Raw genomic sequence first — 6685 nt, forward strand, 5'->3', positions numbered from 1 at the left:
CCCTGTACCACATCTTCCCTTCCTGGACGGTCCAAGTCACTCCCAACTCACTTCTGGAAGGATGTCCCTTGACTTCCAGATTCTGACCTTGGTGCCTCTCTCTGCCCCAGCTTGGTGCTTCCCCTTGGTGCCTCTCTCTGCACCAGCTGGCATCTTAACTCTCTTCCTGACCCTGGCTTCCTAACTGGGCCTCAACAGTGCTCTGACAACGTCTTTGGGTAATGCTCCCCTTGCCTAACTGCCTTTTGGTCTCTCCCCACATGTAATCACAGGTGCTCTTCCCAGAGACCTGAGGCAGCATGGCCTGATGGAAGGAGCCTGGATTTTAAAGCCAGACAGCTGTGTGTGTGTGTGTGTGTGTGTGTGTGTGTGTGTGTGTGTGTGTATGTTTTGAGACAGGGTCTTGCTTTGTCACCCAGGCTGGAGTACAGTGGCACAATCTGAGCTCACTGCAACCTCTGCCTCCTGGGTTCAATCTCATGCCTTAGCTTTCAGAGTAGCTGGGATTACAGACATGTGTCACCATGCCATGCCAATTTTTGTATGTTTAGTAGATATGGGGTTTCGCCATGTTGGCCAGGCTGGTCTCGAACTCCTAGCCTCAAGTGATCCACCCACATTGGCCTTCCAAAGTGCTAGTATTATAGGCATGAATCACCACGCCTGGCCTGAAGCCAGACAGACGTGTGTTCTAATCCTGCCTCTTCCATTTGTTAACAGGGTGAACTTGAGCAAAGTATTCTATTTTTTCAACTGTAAAATGGGGATAATTTATCTTACTGGGTTTCTGTGGTGGCTCAATGAGATAAGGGACCTAGGACACTGAGCAGGTTGACCCTTTGAAAATGGTGGTTCTTACTAAGAGGGAAGACAGGCAGGAGCACACACATTGCATAAACACCACCTTCCCACCTCACCAGTGATAACATCTGACCAAGATATCAGGCATTTACTTTATGCGGAAAAGTCCTGCATAGATGGAGCTGCCACTTCCTCATTTGTAGCCTGCTCTCTAATATTTCACAATCTGTGTAGTTAGGAAATAGTTCTTCATATCTAACCTAAGTTCCTCCTGCCATAGTGTATTGTAGCACACTTGTTTTAAAAATAACACACAGGCCGGACACAGTGGCTCACACCTGTAATCCCAGCACTTTGGGAAGCTGAGGTGGATAGATTACTTGCAGTAAGGAGTTCAGGACCAGCCTGGCCAACACGGTGAAACCCCATCTCCACTAAAAATACCACAACAAAAAAAAGCTGGGCATGGTGGTGGGCACCTGTAATCCCAGCTACTTGGAGGCTGAGGCAGGAGTATCACTCTAACCTGGAAGGCAGAGGTTGCAGTGAGCCAAGATCTCGCCATTGCACTCCAGCCTGGGCCGACAGGGCGAGACTCTGTCTCAAAACAAACAAACAAACAAAAACAAACAAACAAACAAAACATACACACACAAACAGGCCCATGAAAATGAGCAGATTTTTCTATGAGTTAGGCATTCACTTTGTCTTGGGTTTACTATTTTTTTTTTTTTTTTTTGAGACGGAGTTTTGCTCTTGTTACCCAGGCTGGAGCGCAATGGCGCGATCTCGGCTCACCGCAACCTCCGTCTCCTGGGTTCAGGCAATTCTCCTGCCTCAGCCTCCTGAGTAGCTGGGATTACAGGCATGTGCCACCATGCCCAGCTAATTTTTTGTATTTTTAGTAGAGACGGGATTTCACCATGTCGACCAGGATGGTCTCGATCTCTTGACCTCGTGATCCACCCGCCTCGGCCTCCCAAAGTGCTGGGATTACAGGCTTGAGCCACCGCGCCCGGCTGGGTTTACTCTTATATTCAAGAAACCAGTGAATATTCGTTGTGTGGCCACTGCAGACAGGGACTATGCTAGGCTGTGCTGGGGAGCTCCAAAAAGGCATGAAAAGACTCCAGCTCCCTTGAGGTTCATGTCCTGCTGGAACCAGGAATCTCAGTCCTTGTCTCTTTAGTTTTCAATTGCAGGTGAATGACTGTCAGTTTACAAATTCTAGGAACACAGCAAAGGAGTTTAGTGGGACTGATCACTTTGGTAGCTAATCAATGACAGGATGTACAACTTGGCTCTGGCAAGACTGAAATGAAAATTGTGGGTCGATCTTTAACATTTAAGCAATGACACTAAGTGGTCCCAGACAATTATTTCATTCAGCTACTCAGGTGCATGTTGCAGGTAATCCTTCTTGCTGGGCTGTTAGAATGAACCACATCTTTTCAGCTATGTGGCACAGAATCCAAGTGTTTAAGAAGTGCCCGTTGAGGGAAATGTTTGCCCTGTGTGAAAGCAAGGGCAGACCTCTCAACTTCACACATGTCCACTCTGACCCTGTAAGCCTGTGGGCTGAGAGGATACACTGAGGACTACAGACAACCTATAGATGTGTTTTGTTTGGTCTGATGGTGTTTTACTTTTGTTTTTTAAGTTGAATTGTTTGCCAAAATCCAAAAACTGATAGACTCACATGATCCAGATTTCTGGCTTTTCTTGAAAAATGGGAGCTCTCGAGATACTGAAGTGGCATTTCCTAATAGTAACATTATCTAGATCTGAGTGAAGACGCTGTCTTTAGGTGGGGCCACCATTTCCTATGCCTCACTCTGGTCATTGCAATCATCTATGGAACTTGCCTGGGCTCTGAAGGCATTTGAATTTTGGACTCTTGGCCTGTGAAGACCCCTTTGGTCATTGATAGAGAGCACAGCTGCCAGTGATCTGTTTCTTTGGGTTCTCTGCTCTCTCCTCTTCTATAAGAAATGAAACCTGCAGATATGTCTTCCCTAAGTTTACATTTAATGCCCACCATTGAAGAGATTTCACTACAGTTGAAAACATTTCTCATGTTACCTCTTGGTCCTCTTATGAGGAGTGAGGGGATGAATCTCCCTGCTTTTTTTTTTCTTTCCTTTGAGCCAGAGTCTCTGTCGCCCAGATTAGAGTGCTATGGCGCAATCTAGGCTCACTGAAACCTCTGCCTCCTCGGTTCCAACGATTCTCCTACCTCAGCCTCATGAGTAACTGGGATTACAGGCGTGCACCACCATGCCTGGTTAATTTTTATATTTTTAGTAGAGATGGGGTTCCACCATGTTGGCCAGACTGGTCTCGAACTCCTGACCTCAGGTGATCTGCCCTCATTGGCCTCCCAAAGTGTTACAGGCATGAGTTACGGCACCCAGCCTGATAAATCCCTTTTGCAATTTGTCTCTTTGCACTCTTTCCAGGTTCTTTATAGTCCAAGGGGCTTCTGTGTGGGCAAAGGAACACCCTCTACAACTTCCAGTATAACTGATGCTCAATGTATCAAATTTACATGCCTAGTAAACAAAATTCGGAAATAAAAATTTCTTTCTTTTTTTCTTTTGAGACAGTCTTGCTCTGTCACCCAGGCTGGAGTGCAGAGGTGCTATCTTGGCTCACTGCAACCTCTGCCTCCTGGGTTCAAGTGATTCTCCTGCCTCAGCCTTCTGAGTAGCTGAGATTACAGGCACACGCTATCACGCCCGTCTAATTTTCATAATTTTAATAGAGACAGGGTTTCACCATGTTGGTCAGGCTGGTCTAAAACTCCTGACCTCAGGTGATCTGCCTGTCTTGGCCTCCCAAAGTGCTGGGATTACAGGCATGAGCCACCTGGCCTGACCAGAAGTAAACATTTCTAAGCTACAGTTTAAGTTCTGATTACAAACTCTATTTCTTTTGGGTGAAAATAATAGAAAAGCTTGACTCAAAATGGCTTAAGCAATAAGGATTTTTTTTTTTTTTTTTTTTTTTTTGAGATAGGGTCTTATTCTGTCACTTCAGGCTAGCGTGTGGTGGTACAATCACGGCCCACTCCAGCCTTAACCTCTTGGGCTTCAAGTGATCTCCTGCCTCAGCTTTCCATGTAGCTGAGACTACAGGCACACGCTACCTGTAGTATTTTTATGGACAGTATTTTTATTTTTTTTTGTTGAGATGGGGGTCTCGCTTTGTTGCCCAGGTTGGAAGGAAATTTATTATCTCCCATAACATGAAGCTAGGAGGTAGGGTGGACCTTGGGCGCAGTACGTCTGGGCTTAGGCTTCGTTTCCTGTGATTCTGTCAGCAATGCCCTTCTCAGTGTATTGGTATCATCCTCAGCTAGCAATGCGGCTGGTGCAGTGCCAGTGTCATATTCAGACACAGTTTAGAAGAGGAAGCGGGATTCTCACTATTTCCTTTTGAGGGGGAACTGTGGGAACCTCTGCTAGAAGCCTTCCAGTGGACTTTTCCTGAAATCTCTTTGGCCAGAACTGTGTAACACACCTGTTCCTAAATGAACCACTGGCAAGAATGGGATTGCCGGTTGGCTTTTACTAATCATCCCAGAGTGGAAGGAATGTTGGGAGTCTATCATAAGGATCACCACATAAACTTAATTAAATTCCCTTAAAGAATCTAAATTACAGTAACAAACTCAGTAACACTAATCTCACCCTCCTTTTCTTGGCGGGGACTGGGCTTGTGGTCTCACTCTCCCGAACGTACGGAGGAAGAGGGAAAGGGCTCTGGCCCCCTTGACGTCATGTCTTTGGTGCCGATGGCTTCCCATCCGCGGGTTCTATCCTCAAGTGCTGAGACACCAGGAAGAAAAAAAAAAAAGAAGAAGAAGAAGAAGAAAAGACTAATCTCAAGCATTGCAAACATCCTAAAACTTCAAATAGCAGACATAAACATGAAAATAAAATGATCCTTGTCTAGTGCCAGTTTTCAAAGGGAATGCTTCCAGTTTTTGCCCATTCAGTATGATATTAGCTGTGGGTTTGTTGTCAATAGCTTTTATTATTTTGAGATACATTCCATCAATACCTAGTTCATTGATACTTTTTAGCATAAAGGGCTGTTGAATTTTGCTGAAGGCCTTCTCTATCTATTGAGATAATCATGTGGTTTTTCAGACAAGAAAAAGAAATAAAGGGTATTCAATTAGGAAAAGAGGAAGTCAAATTGTCTATGTTTGCAGATGACATGACTGTGTATTTAGAAGACCCCATAGTATCAGCCCCAAATCTCCTTAAGATGATAGGCAACTTCAGCAAAGTCTCAGGATACAAAATCAATGTGCAAAAGTTACAAGCATTCCTATACACCAATAACAGACAAACAGCCAAATCATGAGCAAACTCCAATTCACAATTGTTAAAAAGAGAATAAAATACCTAGGAATACAACTAACAAAGGACATGAAAGACTGCTTCAAGGAGAACTACAAACCACTGTTCAAGGAAATAAGAGAGGACACAAAGAGAGGGAAAAACATTCCATGCTCATGGTTAGGAAGAATCAATATTGTGAAAATGACCATATTGCTCAAAGTAATTTATAGATTCAGCGCTATTCCCATCAAGCTACCATTGACCTTCTTCACAGAACTGAAAAACAAACAAACAAACAAAAAAAAACACCTTAAACTTCAACATGGAACCAAAGAAGGGCCCACATAGCCAAGACAGTCCTAAGCAAAAAGAACAAAGCCGGTGGCATCATGCTACCTGACTTAAAACTATACTGCAAGGCTACAGTAATCAAAACAGCATGGTATGGTACCAAACAGATATAGACAAATGGGACAGAACAGAGGCCTCGGAAGTAGTGCCATACATTTACAACCATCTGATCTTTGACAAACCTGACAAAAACAAGCAATGGGGAAAGGATTCCCTGTTTAATAAATGATGTTGGGAAACCTGGCTAGCTATGTGCAGAAAGCTGAAACTGGACCCCTTCCTTACACCTTATACAAAAATTAACTCCAGATGGATTAAAGATTTAAAAATAAGATGTAACACCATAAAAACCCTAGAGGAAAACCTAGGCAATATCATTCAGGACATAGGCATAGGCAAGGACTTCATTACTAAAACACCAAAAGCAATGGCAACAAAAGTCAAAATAGACAAATGGGATCTAATTAAACTTAAGAACTTCTGCACAGCAAAAGAAACAATCGTTAGAGTGAATTGGCAACCAACAGAATGGGAAAAATTTTTTGCAAGCTACCCATCTGTCAAAGGGCTAATATCTAGAATCTACAAAGAACGAAAACAAATTTACAAGAAAAAACCAAGCAACCCCATAAAAAAGTGGGCAAAGTATATGAACAGGCACTTTTCAAAAGAAGACATTTACGCAGCCAACAAACATATGAAAAAATGCTCATCATCATTGGTCATTAGAGAAATACAAATCAAAACCACACTGAGATACCATCTCATTCCAGTTAGAATGGCAATCATTAAAAAATCTGGAGACCACAGATGCTGGAGAGTATGTGGAGAAATAGGAACACTTTAACACTGTTGGTGGGAGTGTAAATTAGTACAACCACTGTGGAAGACAATGTGGCAATTCCTCAAGGATCTATAAGTAGAAATACCATTTGACCCAGCAATCCCGTTACTGGGTATATAACCAAAGGATTATAAATCGTTCTGTTATAAAGACACATACACACTTATGTTCATTGTCGCACTGTTTACAATAGCAAAGACTTGGAACCAACCCAAATGCCCATCAAGGATAGACTGGGTAAAGAAAATGTGGCACATATACACCATGAAATACTATGCAGTAATGAAAAAGGATGAGCTCATGTCCTTTGCAGGGACATGGATGAATCTGGAAACCA

The 6685-nt window shown here is 43.4% G+C and overlaps 1 non-coding gene across 1 annotated transcript; it reads left to right on the top strand.

The window, feature by feature from the left end:
* Positions 1–4493: 4493 nt before the first annotated feature.
* LOC120364813 (small nucleolar RNA SNORA57) lies at positions 4494–4642 on the top strand. The gene has a single exon (XR_005579952.1). It is a non-coding gene; the product is annotated as a small nucleolar RNA SNORA57 (small nucleolar RNA).
* Positions 4643–6685: the final 2043 nt, after the last annotated feature.

Source organism: Saimiri boliviensis, chromosome 6 (assembly GCF_048565385.1).
Source record: "Saimiri boliviensis isolate mSaiBol1 chromosome 6, mSaiBol1.pri, whole genome shotgun sequence".
NCBI lineage: Eukaryota > Metazoa > Chordata > Mammalia > Primates > Cebidae > Saimiri > Saimiri boliviensis.